At 40.4% G+C, this 21,513-nt stretch overlaps 1 protein-coding gene across 3 annotated transcripts in view; it reads left to right on the plus strand.

The window, feature by feature from the left end:
- Positions 1-21,513, plus strand: part of LOC121436953 (cysteine protease ATG4A) — a 55,673-nt gene that overhangs the window by 9,727 nt on the left and 24,433 nt on the right. Inside the window, exon 1 of one of the 3 annotated variants that reach the window (XM_041636867.1) lies at positions 19,200-19,327. The exons of the other annotated variants lie outside the window; for them this stretch is intronic. The gene's annotated coding sequence lies outside the window, so the exon portion shown is untranslated. Of the gene's footprint in view, positions 1-19,199; positions 19,328-21,513 lie in introns of those variants that run through there. 3 annotated transcript variants of the gene reach the window in all.

Consider the following 21,513-nt stretch of genomic DNA (forward strand, 5'->3'; position numbering starts at 1 on the left):
CCATCTCTGTCAGAGGGCTCCAGACTGTACCTGCATGACTATGGGGGAAATGACAAGATTTTGTGCTGTACAGCAGAACTCTCTGTATCTATACTGTTCTACTTTGACACCCTTAGCCATACAGGATTAGTGAGCACTTAAAATGTGTTTAGGAATTTTTTAAAATTTTTGCTTAATTTAAAATTAAATAGCTCCTTATGGCTAGTGTTCACCATTTTGGATTGTGTAGAGAAAGGTAATTGGCCCTCATTTGTTTCTTTCTAATTATCACCAAATAGTTTAGTCATTCCATGGCAGAAATGAGGAAACAATGATATGGGAATGCCAGACAGGGAATATATGCAGTTCAGCTAACTACACGGCAGCCATAGGAATAGGTTTTGAGTTACCAGGCATGGATTTCCTCTATTCATACTTACTAGCTAAGGGCTGAGTAGCAAACTCCAAACTTTTTGAAATTGATTTTTCACTTATTTGAAAATGTAATTTATGTGTCATATTGTCAGCAGTTTACAATTGCCACTTACCAGGTTTAAAATGAGACATTTTAATATTTGTTTTTGATGCCACTGTTAAAATGTCCCTGTTATTCTATGTCACTGGTCTATTCAAAATATTCCCATTTAAATCTATTTCATTATAAAACTGACATACTGTTATAGCAATTTACTAAGGCGTTTTATTTACCACTCTTTAGCATTCATGCTCTTGTTTCTAGGTAATTTGTAAATGATTTTGTTATTTTTTGTTATGAACAATAAAATAATCACAACGAATTACAGGAACCCAGAAGGGTTCTCTATACTCTTCATTATGTTTACCTCGTCCACTACACTGTATAGAATTATAATACAGTATCAGATGAGATCGGGCACATTCAGGGTGTCATGGTCATAGATTAAAATTCAATATCAAAACCAGGAAATTGATACTGGCATGTCGTAGTTTGGAATGAAACTGTCCCGCTACCAAAAGGGTCGTGGATTGATGGCTTGATTCTCTAGTTGAGAGGTGATTGAATCATAAGGATTAACTCATTAGATGAGTTCATACTGAATGGGCTATTAGGAAGTGGGGCCTGGTTGGAGGAAATGGGTCGCAGAGGTGTATGCTTCTGGTGGTTATGCCTTATCTCTGCCTCTTCCTGTTTATCCTTTTGCTTTCTGGTTGCTATGAGGTGAGAAGCTTTCCTCCGTCATGCCCTTCCACGTGATATTTTAGTCTCACTTTAGGCTTAGTCAACCATAGACTGAAACCTCTGAAACCAAAATCAGCTGTCTTCTGTTAAGTTATTTCTCTCAGGTATTTTCACAATGATGATGCATTAACATATGTGTAAACAGCTTCAAGGTGTGTGTGTGTGTGTGTGTGTATGTGTATGTGTGTGTGTGTTGTTTGACATTCATAAGTATGGCATTTCAGTATTTACACATTCATATTCATATATATGTAGGTGCACATGCATGGGTGTGTATGTGTGTGTTGAAGCCAGAAGGCAACGTCAGTAGCTTTCTCAGTTGCCCTCTGCCTGAGTTTTTAAGAAAAGGTGTCTCACTGGTCTGGAGCACCCCAATTTGACTAGGCTGGCTGACCACTGAGTTGTAGGGGGCTGTTTGACTCTTCAGTGCTGGATGACTGATGAGCATCACCAAGCCCAGCTTTCATGGGGTCTCGGGGGATCTGAACTCAGGTCCTCATGCTTGCCTTTTCCTCAGTCATCTCTCTATCTCGGCCATGTTATTTTGACATATGTAGATTTGTTTAACAAGTACCACAACCAGGAATTATTCTGGCAGTATAAAAATCTCTCCTGTAGTCAGTACCCCTCACCTATTCCCAACATGCATATCCCCAACAGCTGCTAACAGTCTCTTCTTGTCTGTCATTGTATCTGTATGTTATTTATTTCAAGATGTATTTTTAACTCCCCTTGAGACTTGCCTTTTGACTGATGGATTATTTAGAGGTAAGATACATCTAATTTCTACTTGTTTGGAAGTATTTTCTTTGGTGCCATTGTCATCAGAGATACATTCTGCATAATTTCAAATATTTCTAATTTGTTTGTGTATGTTTTTTTTCCATTTTTTTATTGAGAAAAGGAGAAAAAAAACACAAGTTTCCACCTCCTCCCAGCCTCCCATTTCCCTCCCCCTCCTCCCACCCTTCTCCCCCTCCCCCCACTCCTCTCCCCCTCCCTCTCCAGTCCAAAGAGCAGTCAGGGTTCCCTGCCCTGTGGTAAGTCCTAGGTCCTCCCCACCTCTCCGTCCATTCCTAGGAAGGTGAACATCCAAACTGGCTAGGCTCCCACAAAGCCAGCACATTACATAGGTTCAAAACCCTGTGCCATTGTCCTTGGCTTCTCATCAGCCCTCATTGTTCGCCATGCACAGAGAGTCCAGTTTTATCCCCTGCTTTTTCAGTCACAGTCCAGCTGGCCTTGGTGAGCTCCCAATAGATCAGCTCCACTGTCTCAGTGGGTGGGTGCACCCCTCGTGGTCCCGACTTCTTTGCTCATGTTCTCCCTCCTTCTGCTCCTCACTGGGACCTTGGGAGATCAGTCCAGTGCTCCAGTGTGGGTCTCTGTCTCTATCTCCATCCATCACCAGATGAAGGTTCTATGATGATATGCAAGATATTCATCATTATTGCTCTAGGATAGGGTCATTTCCAGTTCCCTATCCTCAGCTGCCCAAGGAACTAACTGGGGACCTCGGCTTGGGCACTTGGACTCTGTGTGAGTGTCTCTTGGGAGGTTGAAAATGTATATTCTGCTCTTATTATGTAGAATTTTCTGTGTATCCCAATTATATCTTGTTGGTTTATTGTTGCTCAGAATTTTTGCCAAATATTGGAGATTTTATGGTAATTAGCTTTATTTAGCCATCACACAATGTTTATATATGTCAAAACATATTTTATACTACAAATATAAAGCATATGTGCCTGTCAATTTAAAAATAAACTACCCTTTTTCTGAAATGTGGGGATTTTTTTTTTACCAATTACATTTTCTGTATTTCTTAAACACCATACTCTTTTTCTTCTCTTCCTAGAACTCTAATGACATGGATATTTAATGTACTGTTTAGTTTAATATATCCCTGAATCTCTGTTTACTTTTTTCCAACTTGATTTCTTTGTTGCTCATACTGGGTATTCTCTATCATTCCATTTTTAATTTCCCTGATTTTCCCCATCATCTTCTTTTGTTCTATTGTGATCAGCCAATGAATTTTTCATCTTAATTATTGTATTTTTCCATTCTAAAAATCTGGTACTTCTTTTTTTATGCCTTTTATTTCTTTAATGAGATTTTCCATTTTTAAAAATTGGCTCTGCAGAGTTAAGAGTTGCTTGTTTGGAGCATTTTAAGATGAGTGGCTTAAAATTGTTGAATCATTACAATATTTGTGTCATTTCCGTGTTGGTGTCTGTTAAACGCCTTTTCCCACTCAAGTTGATATGTTCCTAGTTCTTTGTATCATGAATGATCTTGTACCATGTCTTTGAATCTTTATGTTGTGACTCTCTGGATCTTATTTCATTCTCCCGTTTTGACAAGCCTACTTTGACACCACTATAGTTGGGGGAAGAATGAATTACATTTATATTGCTGGGTAGAGATGGGAGTCAAGTTCTCCCTTCATGAGCCATTTATCCTCAGTGTAGGGATAGGGATGCCATTATTACTAGGCAGGGGTGAAATTTAAGGCCCTCAATAGGCCTCCACTAACACTACCCTGACTTTAAGAGAAAGGTCTCTACTACCATTGTGTGGTGGGGGAGTCATTGATGCCTGGCATGGTTGAAAGTGCTGGATCTCAATTCTGTCTTTTTAAAACTGCTTCAGGGAGATGGGGAAGTTGGTGTGTAACTAAATCCAGATGAAGGTGGAAATCCAGCCATCCCATTTTGTGATAAGAATTAGGATTAAATTTCTATTGTATTTGACTGGCTAATTATTGCCTAATAAAAGTTTTTTTTATAGTTTGTTACTTTTATGTTCTTTTGGCTAGAAATAGCTTACTTTTGAGGGACATTTATTGTGTATGTGTGTCTACACTGCTGCATTATATGACTATTCTGTCACAAGGTTCAGCATATGTTACTAAAAACTCAGAGGGCTCACTTCCATGTTATCACTTAGGTCCTAAGGCCCCTAGCAACCAGAATACCTTGTCCGTTTTACCTTTCAGAGATTTAGGAGAGATGAATATATTTATTTATGATACCTTGTGGTTTTAGCTGTATTTAAGTAAGAGGAACAGGGAAAGACAAATCTACTCCATGTTTTATTGGAACCAGAATGTGTAAGTGATTGCTTAAAGAAAGCATGGATGTTGTGTTAGTTATAGCCTCTCTCCCAGTGAAAAGTTAAGAATAGATAAAATCACTCTGACCTCCATTCCTAGTCCCTACCAAACACATTCTATTTTGATTCAACTAATCTGACTGCTTAGACTTTTAGATATCTAAGGGAAGAAAAATGGTCTTTTTATTTTTGTCACACACACACACACACACACACACACACACACACACACACACTCATGCACACACCTCCAATCTGAGAATTATGAGGCTCTAACATTTTAACCACCTCATAGAATTCTCTTTATTTAAAAAAAAACCTACTCTCTCAACTTGATTTCTTTGCTTTGCATTTTTATGAGATAAGATTCTCACTCTATAGCCCAGGCTGACCTAGAACTCATGGCAGCTCCATCTCAGCCTTTCAAGTGCTGGGGTTATAGTCATGGGTCATGATCAGTAGTTCTCAACCTTCCTACTGCTGTGACCCTTTAATACAGTTTTTCATGTTTTGGTGACCCCCTACAATCTTAAAATTATAGTATATGGACTATAATTTAGTCATTTTTTGAGTAAGTGTATTATTATGACTCTAAATTTTTATATTATCCCATAGAACCATGATATTCTAAGGCAAATTTTTCCCATGTTTGCTTTTGTTTCAATGTTCTTGTTAGGTCTCTCTCTCTCTCTCTCTCTCTCTCTCTCTCTCTCTCTCTCTCTCTCTCTCTCTGTGTGTGTGTGTGTGTGTTTGCATGTGTGTATGTGTGTTTGTGTGTGTGTGGTGTTGGGTGTATGCATGTGTATGTGTGTGTAGGCCTGAAGTCAATATTGGATATCTCTCCTCAATGGCTCTCCACCTTTATTTTTTCAGACAAGGTTCCTAACTGAACTTGAAGCTCACAGGTTTGAGTAGCCTGGCTGGCAAATGAGATTCAGAAATCCCTATCTACTCCTCCCGAAGGCTGAGGTTATAGACATAGGTAGCTATGCTTGATTTTAGCATGGGTGCTGAGGATTGAAATTCAGATATTCATGGTGTAAGTTAGGCACTTAACCAACTGAGTCATTTCCCTATACCCATATTTAGTTTTGATAATTTTGACTCTTGTCCCTTTTGCTGCTTTCAACCTACATTTGCAAAATTGGCCCCACCTCCTACCTACTGAGGGTCAACAGTAAGCTTCTTCATTGGACTTAATGTCTGAAGGGGATTCTTTTCAAGGATCATGGGATGGTCTGGATTCACTGTCTCTGGGTATTTTGTTTGGCTATCTGCAAGCTTGCGCTTATTTGGAAACCTTCATTATGGGACTGAGAACTGCATCACCGGGAACACGAGCCCTTGGCGCTCCTGGAACCAGATTACCCCCCCCACACACACACACACACACACATTTTTTTTTTTTTATTTCAAGCTCCTAATTCTGCAGGACTATCCAATTAGGGGTTGTCTGCTAGGGTTGCTGAACAGAGCAAATGGTGACAGGAAGCATTCTGAGGTAATTCTAGCCTGCCTCACTTCCTCTCATCAAAGAAAGAAACTCTAAAATGTGATATAACAAAAGGCACCTTCCATTTGGGGCACTGAAGAGAAGCACTTGGGGCGTTGGCAAGCCATACAGAGTGAGGCATATTTTTAAATTTCATGGTAGATGGCAAATGGCAGAAATGAGAGTGGCCTTCAGGGGCAGTTAGTGTGAAATTCAGACTCCAAGGGGCCTACAGTACTGCGGATAGCGCATGGATGGTGCAGAAGCAGTTCAGAGTTCACGTGGGAAATTAATATAGTGGTTGTTGCATGACTAAAGAGACATCTAAAACTCATAACTGGAAAAGGCAAGGAAGTTATTAATTGCGTTTCCCTTTATACATAATGTAATTGTTTCACCATCTCAGATATGTTAAATTTTAGTGCTGCTGGTCCTGACTCAACTGAAATGCAAGGCATATGTAACAAGCTTTGAAACTGAAGCTCAGTTTTCATTGGCCACACCAGGTACAAGTCTTTAGTTTGAGGCATATTATCATTCCTTTACCAGTATACGATAAAGCACTCTCCTGTTAGCTTTCTCATTAGATATTCGCTGCAGAGCCAGGAGGGAGAGTATTATCAGCATTTTCTGCATGAGGGGAGGGAATCTCAGAACCTGTAAGAGTGACCTGAGATGACATGACTCTAACAGGTGGACCAGAAATAGAATGTCACCCTTTGGATCCTGGGTAACAGTCCAGTCAGTCTACTATTATTTCTTCAGTAAGATTTAGGGAGCAAATTTGTTTAAAATATACAGTTGAGTGCTTTAAAATTCCAAAGCCTTCGTTTCAATGTATATTGATTTATAAATTGGGTAGCTCCAAGCCACCGGAGGGGTAAGCTTCACAGAGGGGCATGAAAGGATGTAAGACAAAGTAAATGCTTGATTGATTGAAATGGAAAGCCCCCAGAGATTAGTTGATAGTTTGTAATTAGTAAATTCCCTTACTGATTGGTTAAAATTAAATTTCATTTTCCTATTTACACCATTGGAATCTGGTTTGCTGAAGTAGGAATCAAAGACACTGGAGCCCCCTTAGCCTAATGGCCTGCCACACATACTTTTTATGCACGTGTGTGTATGTGTGTGTGAGTGTGCATATTTGTGTGTAATACTGAAGGACAACCATAACGGACATCTTCAAAAACACTATCTTCCTCCTGTGAGGCAGGCTCTGTCATGATTAGGTACCCACCAACTAGGCAAGAGGGGATGACCAATCCCTAGGGATCTTCCTTTCTCTACCTTCACAACATTGCGATTACAAATATAGCTACCATATGTGGTGCTTTATTACTTGGGTTTGAGGAATCAAGCTCGGGTCTTCTTTCTCCAAGGCCAAGTGCTTGACTGACTGAACCATATCCTAACCATTCCCACTAGCTTTTTATTAAAGAATGAATTCAATATATTATCCTGATAATAACCAACTGATGCTATAATATTTAATAAAGCCATGATTCACAGTCAAAATAAATCTACGAATGCTGGTAGAATTTAGAATGATATAAATGGAAAAATCTCACAATTATATTTATAAATATCTGAAGTCCCTAACTGCTTGCATTTAGATTTGATATATATGTATACAGGAGGATATAATAAATTTATATGTTCATTTTTGATATTGGCAAATGATATTGTTAATATAATTTTGATGTCTATCACTAGTAAGTCCTGGAAGTAAATCTAATGTAGAAATTTAGCATTTTCTTATAAAGTTATAGCTGAAAAGAGTAAAGTACAATTTTTATGTGAATGTATAGTTTAATTTATTTTTCCCTTTTATTGAAAATGGAGCTGGGTGGTGGTGACACACATCTTTAATCCCAGTGATCGGGAGGCAGGAAGATCTCTGTGAGTTCGAGGCCAGCCTGGTCTACAGAACGAGTTCTAGGACAGGTTCCAAAGCTACAGAGAAACCCCGTCTTGAAAAAAAAAGAAAGAAAGAAAGAAAGAAAGAAAAAAGAAACTTTTCCCATATAATACATCCTGATTACAGTTCCCCATCCTTCTACTCCTCCCAGTTCCTCCCCACCTTTTCCTCCCTCCCATCTGGATCCACTCCCTTTCTGTCTCTCATTTGAAGAGAGCGGGCTTCCAAGAGATAACAGCCATACATGACAAAGTGAAAAATAATACGATGAAGCAAAAGATAACATATTGAAGTTAGACATGGCAACCCCACAGAAGAGTCCCAAGGGAAGGTACAATAACCAGAGATCCACTCATTTACACACTCAGGAGTCCCGTGAAAACATTAAACTGAGAGCTAACTATATATTCAGAAAACCTGGTGCAGACTCATGCAGGCCCTGTGCTTGCTGCTTCAGACTCTGAGTTCATAAGAGCTGTGCTCAGTTGATTCAGAGGGCCTTGTTTTCTTGGTGTCCTCCATCCCCACCTCCTCTTCCATGGGGGTTTCCTGTAGTGATACTTCATTTGTATTTTAATAAATAAAGCTTGCCTGGAGATCAGAGAATAAAACAGCACCACTGGTCAGTCTTACAACCCAGACAGTGGTAACACACACCTTTAATCCCAGTAGCCACACTAGTTTGCCATAGAAACCGAGCTGTGCATGTCTTTAATCCCAGTGGTGCAAACCTTAATCCCAGCCCTAGAGAGGATTATAAAACGGGAGGAGAGAGCTCACAGACACAGTCTCTTTCTGAGATTGCTGGAGGCAGGATCGCCATTTTGGACTGAGGTCGAGGTAAGAGTCAATGGCTGTCTGCTTTGCTTAATCATACTTCAATTTCTTGAGCTCTAAGGGGAGAGATTTTATGGAGACATCCCACTTAGAGCTGAGTGTTCCAAGGTCTGTCTGTCTGTCTCTTTGCCTTTCTCTCTCTCTCTCTCTCTCTCTCTCTCTCTCTCTCTCTCTCTCTCTCTCTCTCTCTCGTCTCTCTCTCATGTGTGATTGTGGTTCCCCGTATTTGTTCCTATGTGATGCAAGAGGAAGCTTCTCTGATGATGGCTGAACAAGGCACTGATCTATGTATGAGTGTAGCGGAATGCCATTGGGAGTCATTTTATTAAAACACAAGTAGTATTTGTTTTGACCCTAGGTTTCTGGGGTATCTGGTCTCTGATTCTTGGTAACTTAAGCAGTTTTGGGTATGGGTTTCATCTCATAGAGTGTGCCTAAAGTAAAATCAAATGTTGCTTGATTACTCCCATGAGTTTTGTGCCACCATTGTCCTAGCATATTTTGTAGGCAGGAAAGATTGTAGATCAAAGGTTTTGTGGCAGGGTTGGGGTTTACGTTTCTCTTTTGATAGCCTGAATAATATCTTCCCATTCCAAAGATACTAGAAGATGGGGTGAAATGTAGTCACTATGTAATCACCGTCTTGACCTGTCCTTGTCAATGAGTTGTATTAACGCTGTCTTCAGAAATAGCAGCTTGCTGTCAGTTTGTGGAAAGCAAACTATTGTCTTGGTAAGAGCCTGGGTGTTTGGGGGGGTTCCATGGGACCCCCTGGCCAACAACCTAATTGAATGTAACCCAGTCCCAGTACTAGAAGCTTCGTTTGGTAACAAGAGATGGTCAGTTGGGACTTCATCTCCCCAATTATTTGAAGACTTCTTTAGGATCGCCTTCATATAGTTTAGGAAGTTTCCACTCCACTAGGTTTCTATACCACACTTCAAATTCCGCAGTAGAGTTTTTTTTTTTTTTTTTTTTAACAATCTCTCTATCTAACCAAGGCTCGCCTGGAACTTGCTTGTAAACCAGGGTATCCTTGAAATTATGATGTAACCCAGTTTATGCTTGAATTTGTGATAATCCTATGTAGCACACTAAGCACACAAATTTTAAATGTATAGTTCAAAAAAATTTTATGTTTGTAAATGTCACCAAAATCAAGTATAGTCGTTTGCTGCCCCTTAGAGAGTTTTGTTTTCTCTTCGTAGTGAATACTTTCTCCTGAGGTAATAACTATTTTGTTTTCTATAATCATATATTCGTTTTGCTTGATTTAAGCTTTATTTAAATAGAATCCCACTGTGATTATTCTTTTATATATGGCTTCTTTTGCTTAATACATTATCTGTCGTATCCAGTTTTTTTTCTGTGCAATATTCTTGTGTATGGTAGGCCATATTTTAAACTTCATCTTTTGTTGATTGATTTTGATTTATTTCTAGGTTTATGATATTATAAATTACAGCTGATTTAGGCATCTTAAACCATATTATTGGTTCACAACACACTGGTTTCTTAGAACTAACTGCTAAATGTAGAATTGTTCTGGTATATTTAATTAATAATTCTTTGAGAAATGTCTTAATGAAGGAACTTTTGTCTGGACATCTTATAAGGAGACACTTTCTGAAGAAACAGTTAAAGATGAAAATTTGCCATGTTTTCTTGAAATTTTAGGTTCTCTGCCTGGCAGACATTTGAGAACATTTTACTTTGGCCAGTAAGCAGACTCTTCATGCTTATGGGAAGGGATTTATTTTCCTGGTGTCTGGTACATACTGTGCACATTAGGGACGAGGAGCCATTTACTTACAAGGTCTATCTTTTTTGGATAGTGACAAATTTATTGTCTTTTCTTGGGTAATATGATTCAAATGATAATAAAATAACAGGAAACCAGTTTAAAGAATTTTTCCTTGGGGTCAACTTGGAATGCATCTTTAGTTTTGAAAGTGAAGGTACACTTGCGATTTTATGCAATCGCCAAACTTGACTTTGGCAACTTAATTTTACATTATTTCAAAGGTAAAGATTTTTTTTAGCATCATATGTCTACTGGCAACATTTCCTAATGAAGTGTGATATGGAAAGGGTATGGGGAAAATTCCTGAGGTCTGGGAGGATGTGGAGGGGGTTGTAAATGAGGGTAAAACTGGGAAAGTGCTCAAAATGAGGAATAGAGTTCCTGGAAAAGACTCCAGTTCTCCCGAGGTGGTCTGACACTTAGCATGCTACCAGAGGGACCAGAAGGAGACCACCCTTAACTATTTTCACAGTACCATCTTATTTTAAAGTTTGTCCTTTTCCCCCCACTGTCTTTGTTTTTTTTTTAAAGCATTTAATCAGTGCTGAATGGTTAAAAAATGACATGGGGATATTTTAATGGACAATGACTTGATATACTACGCCTATAAATTTAAATTTTTCTGTATGTAGTTACAGAGGTATTAGAGATCCTCAGAGGCTCCATGAATCCTGAGTCAATTCCAGAATCCTTATTAAGGCTGCCAAGGTCAGCATCTTCTGGTGCTGAATGTTTCCCTAGCCTCAACCCTTGGCAGTCCACACGTGATGTCAGTAATATGGTTTTTCCGTCTCTCTTTTCCCTCTCCCCCTCCTTCTCCTTCTCCCCCTCTCTATCTCTACCTCTTTCTCTCTGTCCTCAGTGTTTGGTGTGTGTGTGTGTGTGTGTGTGTGTGTGTGTGTGTGTGTGTGTGTGATATGTATCCATGTTTGTATGGTGGTGTTCAGGTGAGTGAATGCATGTGGTAGGTGTACACATGTATATGCATGCATATGGAGTTTAGAGGTTGGCTTTGGGTGTCTTCCTCAATAAATCTCCATCTTATTTTTTGAGGTTGGGTTTACCACTGAACTTGAACCTCACTGATTGGCTAAGATGACTTGCCAGTGAATTCCAGAGATCTAGCTGTCTCCACTTCCCAGCACTGGCATTACACGAACACATCACTGCACCCAGCTTTTATGTGGATGCTGCGCATTTGAACTCAGGTTCTCATGCTCTTGCAGCAAGCACTTTACCAACTGAGCAATTTTCCTCTGGCCCTGGTTCATACTTCTTTATCCTGCAGCATCTTTTCCCTACCTAGTTTGTTGAATTCTCTTTTCTGTTAGTTACCTTCCTTTCCAAAGCCTCCTTTGGACCCCAAACTGGCTTAGGCAAACTACATCTGTGCTGCTTTTGTCCCTAGTATAGTTGCTTATGATACTGCATAAAAATTAACTTTTTATTTCTCGTACCAGAAAGTATGCTCTATTTCCATGGCCTGGTCACTAACTGGTCACTTGGTCGGTACTAATTAAAGATTGGCATTCATGTTTAGAAGAATATATCAGCTAGCTTAATTATTTCAGAGATATGGTCTCATGTAGTCCAAGATAATCTCAAATTTGATAATGTAGCAAAGACTGACCTTGAATTCCTGTTCCTTCTGATCCAGTCTCCTAAATGCTAGAATTACAGGCGTGTGCAGGCATGTAATTCTATATCTGGTCTTTTAGACCTTTGGTGTGTTCATATGTTTGGTAAACATTTTATTAACCTTAGGGATGGTTCTGGCACAGCTTTATGACCAGAGCTACAGGGAACAGATAATCACTACATGCCCTGAGACTTTACAGAGTTCATTTTGATACAGAGACAGGAGATGTCCACAAATAACAGTAATCTAAAGTACAAAGGGCTTGGTGCTATAATAGAGATGTAAATAAAGTACTGTGGATTTAAAAGAGAGAACGTCCCCTAATGTTTTGTTGTTGAGAAAATTAATGGGAAAAACTAGAAAGTGGCATTTGAGATAAAGAATTAAGGGCAGGTAAGACAGGAATAAGCAAAGATAAAAATCTTTCATGTATCTTGCAGCTTATTTGTGGCCTAAGAGAGTAGATACCGTGAGGTTGAAATGGGCAGTAGAACACGACGGGAGCTGTGTGAAGCCGCCCTGCTGGGGAAGCCCTTCAATACCAAGCTGATGAGTTTGCATTTGGTTCCCCCCCACCCCCTGTCAGGTGCAATAGCCTTAGAAATCTGGGGCAGTTTTTTTTTTTAAGTCTAGTGACATTAACAGAAATTCCCTTATGACTAATTTATGAATGACATGCCTTAGGATCTTTGAAGGAAACAGGAATAGATAATTTCTATGTCGAATAGTATAGAAAACCTCTTGGCCTATAGCTCTTTTCACATCATATCTGTTTTCAGTGAAAACTTATGTGAAGTAACAGATACAAGTGACCAATACATTCTAAGAAGCAGACATTGAAATTGCCAAGGGAAAAAACACTACCAAGGCAGAAATGCCTTAAAAATGCAGAAGAAATACATCAAATGTTGTTTGCTTAGGAACCATTTCCAAAACATTGCTGTCTGGAAAATTCTAGATACAGTATATGAATTGTACTGCTGGTAGTTATTACTTTTAAGGTAACTTTAGGATATTCCAGTTAAATATAACTCTATTCTTCTAAGCTCATTCTATCTACTTCCTCTATACGCAGTGAGTACTGCATTCCAGTCTGTTTTATGGCATCTGGTTTCTAGCCGTGTAAAGCCAGGCCTTGAATGCTGTAGGCCTCAATTATTACATTTTCATTGGTTTCTGGATACAGTTTGCACCAGAATAGTACAGAGCAGTAAGAATGCCGGATGAACAATAAGATTAACTAGTTTTGAGTCCTGGTTATACTGTTCACTAGACATATGGCCCTTGACAATTCTACCACCTCTCCTAAGACTTTTTCTTTTCCTCTCTAAGATGGAAATAGTGGTTCATGTTCTGTCTTTCTGAAGGGGTCTGAGTCCAGGATTACATACAAGTACTCTAAAAACCATGAATGGCTTTACCGAGAGTTGGGCTGCACTGGCTAGCTTTACACTCTATAATGCGATCCCATCTTACCTCTCTTACCTCACATTTCAATATTTCCCAGGACCTACCCCTTTCCAATACGAGCGCGCGCACGCGTGCACACACACACACACACACACACACACACACACACACACACACACAGTGTTCTACTCATCTGGAGTATTTTCTTCTCTCATTGCTGCTAAATTCAAGCAAAAATTTAGACACCAGTTCAATTTGCATCCTCCAATACCTATTGATTGCCATTTCGTTGGATTTTGACAATACCTAGTGATTGTCAATACTTGCCTTGTGAACTGCCTTTTATCCTTATCTCTTTCTTTTACATAAGGCTCACATTAAATCATTTTAATATCCTTAGCTGGTTCACTTAACACTTAGTAAATATTTATGAGACTCTTTTCTGTTTTTTTTCTGTATTCCTCACAGTACCAAGTTCAGAACACAACTTAGTTCATTTACTTCAAAATTCACATTCAGACTTTCTTTTTTAAAAAATATTTATTTATTATGTACACAATATTGTGTCTGCTTGTATGCCTGCAGGCCAGAAGAGGGCACCGCAGGCCAGAAGAGGGCACCAGACCTCATTGCAGATGGCTATGAGCCACCATGTGGTTGCTGGGAATTGAACTCAGGACCTTTGGAAGAACAGGCTATCCTCTTAACCGCTGAGCCAACTCTCCAGCCCACATTCAGACTTTCTTAAGAGAGACTCATGAACTCATCTTTTTCCAGGGCTTGGCGTATTCCCACTGTCAGCTCACTCTACCCCCACTTCTGTGATTCTATAGCAACCCTTAGAATATAAATGGTTATGACAACTCACTGAGATGATGAAAACATTTCATGCCCATGCTGCCCTGCACAGTAGTTATCCATTGTGCGTTTTGAGTGACTGAAATGTAGCTTAGTGCTATGAAGAATTGATTTTTTATTGATTTTTATTGAGCTCTACATTTTTCTCTGTTCCCTCCCTGCCTCTCCCCTCCCCCTTCAACCCTCCCCCAAGGTCCCCATGCTCCCAACTTACTCAGGAGATCTTGTCTTTTTTTTTTTTACTTTCTACTTACCATGTAGATTAGATCTATGTAAGTTTCTCTTAGTGTCTTCATTGTTGTCTAAGTTCTTTGGAATTGTGATTTGTGGGCTGGTTTTCTTTGCTTTATGTTTAAAAACCACTTATGAGTGAGCACATATGATACTTGCCTTTCTGTGTCTGGGTTACCTCACTCAAAATGATGTTTCCTAGCTCCATCCATTTTCCTGCAAAATTCAAGGTGTCGTTATTTTTTTTCTTCTGTGTAGTACTCCCATGTATAAATGTACCACATTTTCCTTATCCATTCTTCAGTCGAGGGGCATTTAGGTTGTTTCCAGGTTCTGACTATGACAAACAAAGCTGCTATGAACATAGTTGAGCTCATGTTCTTGTGGCACGATTGAGCATCCTTTGGATATATACCCAAAAGTGGTATTGCTGGGTCTTGAGGAAAGTTGTTTCCTAATTTTCTGAGGAATCACCACACTGACATCCAAAGGGGCTATACCAGCTTACACACTCACCAGCAATGCAGAAGCGAAGACCTGATTTTTAAGTTGGTGCTGAAGCTTAAACTTGGGGCCCCACACCTTACCTTTCACTGAGCTACATTCAAAACATCTTGATTTAATTTTAAAAAGCATGTGTAGCTACTGTATTGGACAAGTGGCTTTCCAGTTTTTTCTAACCTTTCTAACCTTGATCATCACACTATGAAAAATACATTTTAGATTGTAATCTAGTTTATATAAATGTAAGCAGAATCAGCCAATTCCCTCTGTGATATTTAATTTCACTTCTTGTTTGTGTGTGGGGCTTGTGTGTTATATGCTTGTCTGTACATGTGCGTATAGAGATATGGAGGATGTTTGATGTCTTGTTCTATTGCTGCCTGCCTTATTCTCTTGGAACAGGGTCTGTAGTTTAACTTGAACTTTAATCTTTTGCCTAGATTGGCCAGCCAGTGAGCTCCTGGGATCTGCCTATCTTTCCACAACTGCCTCCCCCAACTACCATAGCCCAAAACTGAGATTACAGCAAGCAAGACCATGCCTTGCTTTATTTTTGTTGTTATAGTGTTAGGGACTCAAACTTTATTGCTTTTACCCACTGAGCCATCTCTCCAACTCTCAATTTTATTTATTTATTTTTCAAGTGGAAAGCAGGAAAAGGAGATTGATTCAATGTGGCCACACTGGGAAGAGGGAAAAAGACATTCACCAAACACACAAGTCTGTCTTTGAGGGCCTAAAGTAAGATCAAAGTTTTATTTGAGGTCATGGATATGCATGTCTAATCAATCCTTGTCAAGGTGTGGCCATGTCCACCGAAAGCACTGACTACATCACACTATGTAGATTTCATAACCCTTGATGAAGTATGACCTGAGGGTTTGAAAAATACATCATACATTTTAAAGTAGAGTCTGAGGTCCAAAGAAGTGCAGTGGATCCTCCAAGGTCACAGGTTAAGTGAAATGGCAGCATGAGGGTTCAGCTTACATTTTGGAGTTTCTAGCCTAGGACCATTTCCAACAGAACTTCCTTCTCTTTACCATGGCAGGTATGGAAAATCCCAGAGAATCATAGATGAGGATCAGAAAACCAGTTAGCATGCCATTTGACTGGACAGTGTCCGTTTCATTTTTCTGCATGAATCATGAGCTCGGTTTTTGAGGATTACAACTGTGCTAGCTTGGTTTGACTTGTCCAGTGTTACTGGTATAATGGAGCATGGAGGTGGGATACTTTTAACCCACTGCATGTGGCAGCGACTGAGTGGATGGAGAAAGCGTGAAGAATCAAGGTCTTCTCACCTCCATTGTGGAAGAGGGGCCTCAGGTCTTACATTATATGGCCACTACATATTGTTCTGCATCCATGTATCCAGTGTGCTGCCCTCTTCTCAGCAAACATACATGGTGCTATGGCCAGAGCTACACTCATCTTTGTTCAGTTTAAAATTTTCTAACTTCTTGATTGTTAGACCCGGAAGAGTCAGACACAAGGAAGGAAATAAATGAAGAGGGGCAGGACCTTTGCCGAAGTCAGCAGAGACTAGGGGAGACCAGAGCAATAAATAAACCCAGGCAGAAGGAAATGAAGGCACATTCTGCCATGTGCCAGAATTTTGGTGTTCTGGATTTTTCTTCTGACTTCTAGGCCTTTTTAATTAACCTGCCATCTACTGTGCTTCTTTTCAAAATTCCTTTGTAGGTGGGCTTCTCCTTCCCTTTTGAAATTTGGCACCATGCCTACGAGTCTAAACTGTTGTGGTTTCTCCACTCTTATCACCCACCCACCCACTCCTGTATTTTCTGTCAACATCTCATCACTCACACTTGAAAGCTACAAATTATTTTTTAGTCTCTCGATTTCACCTGCCCCACCCTACACCGAGTTGCTTGCCAAGTCCACTCAGTGCTTCCTCAACCAGGAAGTTCCTCCCTTCCCCACTACAGCTTCTATCTTATTGTCATTGTTGTGAGTGTGCTATATGAGAAACAGATGGACATGTTTATGTCTTTCAACAAAATCAGAATTTATTGAACAACAACAAATTCGTAAGTTATACTGGTAGCTTGCTGGCTACAGTTTGCCAAGTAGCCCTGGTTTTATTATAATATTAATTACTAATATTAAATCTCAGAGCATACATTACACAACAAGTGGTAATTCTATTTTTATGTATGAAGGTTATAGGATAGCTACAGAAGTATTGAAAAGGCTGGAGCAGAGTTCAAGGGCTTCAAAAAGTTCTCACTGGAGACAGGTAGAGATCCAGTGCACATGCAAAGAACATCCCTTCAGTGGTAAGATCAGGTACCCAGTTGGCAAGCTGCTAAAGTTGACTTGTAGGGCTGCAGGGTTGAGCTGCAGGGGTTGCAGGCTGGACTAAGTTGAACCATAGAGACAAGGTCTAATAGATGGATTAACAGAGTTATGGACAGCAATGTGAGTAGCTGTAGGGACCAAGCTGAGCTGAAGCCCAGGGGACAGTCACAAGTACCTGCTAGTACCTTGACAAACATCCCAGGTGATCAGTGGTCTGCATCACTAGAGGCTGTTGTCATAGCAGTACTAGGTGTCCTTCAGGGTCTAGATGCAGGTCTTGCACCTGTTGCCTGTCTGGTGAGTTTGATAAGTTTTGGGTCTTTTATTTCTGGTATACTTTTAATATGCCCGTGTGTTCATATAGCCCCAGCTTCCCAGTTTGTAAGTACTACATATGTGCTCTTAAACTTGAGATGGTCCATCCACACCCTAGTTGGCCTTGTGTCCTTTCTTTTTCTTACCTTCTACCATACTTTATATGCTCTACATCCTGCTATTAGCTGATTCCAGAACCATCTTCCCTTGTAGATTCAAAAAACCTTCGAAAGACTATTGCTGTATCTCACTGATTAGCTTTTCTTCATGCCCAGCACATAGAAGGCACCCTGTAGAGTTTATAGAATGAACTGTGTGTATGTGTTTTCTCCTGTGAATGCTTTGATTTTGAAGATGTGACCTAGCAGTATGTTAAATATGCATGCATTGCTGAGGAGGCTGATTGGAGCCAACAGTCCCTGCTTGCAGTTAGAAAAAGGAACCTGCAAGGAGTTAACCTCTATCACAAATCCCTCCTGGCCCTGAGACTCTGTAGCCTTTTTCGAGAGCTTGTGGTATTTCTTTCTTTAGCACAAGGTTCACAGTATCTTGGAGCCTTCTTTTGTAAGGGTCTTTGTTAAACTGTAGTAAAAGACATCTTGTTTTTCAAGGCAATCTTCTTTTTTCATTTACTTGTGATTTTCCAAAACAACCCTGCAAAAATATAGCCATTCCCTGGGAAAAGTATGACATCAGCAAAAATGGCAGAACAAGGGCTTTTGAAAATTCTCTCCTTAATGACAATGGAACAACAACAATATCAACAAAAACTCCGAAAACAAGGCAGCAGATGTCAGTCAATGTGTTCAGAATTCTGGAAACGAAAGACTTGCACCAATTCAGGGTCCATGCAACCAAGAAAACCAACAACATATTGGGAAGAGGAACTTTGTGGTAGTTCTTGTCTGGCCCCGTCTTTGGCCTTGTACTTTGTAGCTAGAATATCCTTGAAAATCAACAGTTTAGTCCCAGAAACGCCAGCTGCCTCGCTAAAGAACTATCCCCATGTCCTCTGTCTAGTCCTTCCTTGGAAGGCCCCACTTAGAAGTCTTATTTACTTGACCTCATCTCTGGGTTGCAGAAAGCCTTTTACCCAGAGTGTTGTTTTTTAAACCATTAGACACAATTAATTTTTCAGTTGCTGGAAGCAGTAGATAACCTTTTCAGCTAACTAACCAGAAAGCTTCCAAGGAAAAACAGAGGGCTGAGATACCTTGGGGATTTCTAAAAGCTTAAGATAGTCCTGAGAATCTAGAAAACACATGTATACTCAGGGCTGTTACATTCCCAAGGCTGTATGCATTTTCAGGACACATTTTTCTCATTCTTGAGCTTTACACAAGCAGAAAATAGAAGACGGAGAGATCTCCTGACTGGGTTGGAGGTGAAGACATACCCTAACATATGTATAGCTTCCCCTTGGTCAAGGATGGGAGGCACTTTGCGCCCTGGACTTAAAGGAAATCCTGGTTTAATCATTAAGCTAATCCAGTAGAGACGTCAGTACAAAAATTATTCCAACAAGGTGGAGTTTATTTTCCCTTAGACCTACTAGCAGTTAATTTTGGTCAACCAAATGGCATGTTTGTATCCTCACCTGGAAACAGCCTGAAAGAGCAGGATAAGCTTGGTATCGTGTTAAACATGAAGGGCTAGCCAAGTGGAGTTGGTGGAGTGAGGTGAGTTAAAGGGTTTGCTGGTAGTCCGAGGCAACTGTGTCAGAAATGAGATTATTTTGTCACTACCTCAAGCACTTCTCAGGTGGCTTTTTCCTCTGTCTGAGTACTCCTGGTGTTGGTCCTATTTTTCCTTTCCCATGTGCACTTAGAGATAGAAACTCTGGGCCCCTTCTGCCTTTTCTGCTAAACTCATCTTCTGTTTGTTCTATATGCGCAGCCTTGGCTCAGGATTTACTGCGGCAGACATGCTGCATTCTGGGAGTCTGTCTTCTGAGAGGAGAAAGGATACAAATAGAAGCTATAATGACCTTCTTGCAGGCCTAGCACAGCTTGAGAATGGGTGAAGAGCCAGAGTCAAATTCTTTGGCTACCATTTTATTCGGAGCCATCCTAAATGAAGCAGGGCAGTTGCCGTGGACTCTAAAAGGGCTGCGCTAAAGTGACCAGATAGCTGGCCGGTGACTCATTGTGGCAGAGTTGGCAATCCTTTCCTTTGGGCCATACTAAAAACAGATCCAAGGCTTCCATGCATCCACGCTGTGCATTGATACAGTGTCCCCTGTCCTCACTCTTGCCTGGGTGTCCAAGAAGCTCTCATTTCCCCATGCTCCTCTCAAGGTCCTTAAAAAAAAGTCTCTCTCTTTCTGTGGAAGAACACTGGCTGTTCATCTCCACCTGGTTGTTCCTGCCTGTAACGGGCTAAGGGTGAGGCAGAGAGGTACACCATGTGATTTACCCTGCCTCCGTCACCCACCAGCCCCTGGGAAGGGCTTGACCTGAATGATCATTTTTAGCCTGGTATTTCCTGTGTGGGGGCCAGGGCCTGAGGCCAGAGGCAGAGAGGTTAAGAGGGCACAGGTTCTCTGGCAGAATGCTCTCTGGGGAATGAGATAGCCGTCTCGTGGCTAAGTTCTTTAGGTTTGAAACACTACAGAGACTGTAATCTTAGTAATGAAAACAAACCAACGGAGAAAGGCTACTTACATTCCTGAAAGCTGAGAATTCTATAATGTTTCAAGAAAATACTCTTACTTAACTATGTTTCTAAAAGTGCTTGCATGGATTGTGACTTCAAACTCCAACAAAATGTGCTAAGCAGAGACACCTGCCTTCAGGCTTGGCAAGGTCTCCTTTCTCCTTTGGAGTATTTATTTCTGCGAAGACAGCACTATTCTGATTTAGAAAACAAAAGGCAAAGAATCTGACCTTTCAAGTGACTTCAGCATACCCCACAGGGCCAGTGCGACTCGCACAGGAAAATCCACCCAAGGGACGCTTAGGGACTGCTTTGGGAGGGTCCTTGTAGCTACTTGTAGCTGAACAAAAGGGTCCCTATTCTCTCCTAGTTTCCTTTTGGGGAGGGGCTGGGAGCTTTCAAAAGCCGCGAGATGGGATGTCTTTACTTTGGGCTCACAGTGCATTTTCTCATGCAAATAGAACCATAAATTGTGAACTATAGCTATCAATTTATGTTTTTCTGGTTACAGATTAAAACAGATTTTGACATGCTGTCTTAGGAACCTGTTCACCACCTATATTATTACTATTGCCTCAGAAGAAAATTACTTAAAAACAGTTTGGAGGCAGGACCTCTCCAAGTCTGATTCAAGTCAGTCTTGAATCTTTTAGCCCACATGTTCCTCCCTCCTGCAGAAGTGACTGTGAACTTGTACCTCTCAGATCACAGAGTTGTAAGTTCTCACAGTAGAGCCTGAGAACAGATGGGATTTAGCTTGTTTTCACTTGGTTGAGAGATGACTGTAGCCGAATGTAATAGGAAAACTGGCTTTTACTATTCACATCCACCACTCAGCACCTCTGAAAGCATATTGGTCTGGAGGGGTGGATTCTCAACACACCAGTTCCTTAGCAACATCAGCTGTGTCTCTGCTGATTTAATTTAATTTTACAGTGTCCGTCTGCTTGAGGTCAGGGTCCAATCCCATAGGTTAAGATTTCAGTCTCGCACAACTGCCCACAGGAGCTATCAGTTGTGACCTCTTCTTTTGACTAACTGGCAATAAAGTGCAGTTCCTCTGACCACTGTCTTGCATTCCTCCCCGCTTGTGGATTAATCATTTGCAAGGGTTGCTCACAGAGCTCAGGAAAGTACTTACTGATATTTCCCCGTTTATTATTTTAAAAAACATTGCAAAGGATGCAGATAAATAGCTAGACAGAAGATA

Source organism: Microtus oregoni, unplaced genomic scaffold (assembly GCF_018167655.1).
Source record: "Microtus oregoni isolate MIOR12 unplaced genomic scaffold, Mior012 000050F_011, whole genome shotgun sequence".
Taxonomy (NCBI): Eukaryota; Metazoa; Chordata; class Mammalia; order Rodentia; family Cricetidae; genus Microtus; species Microtus oregoni.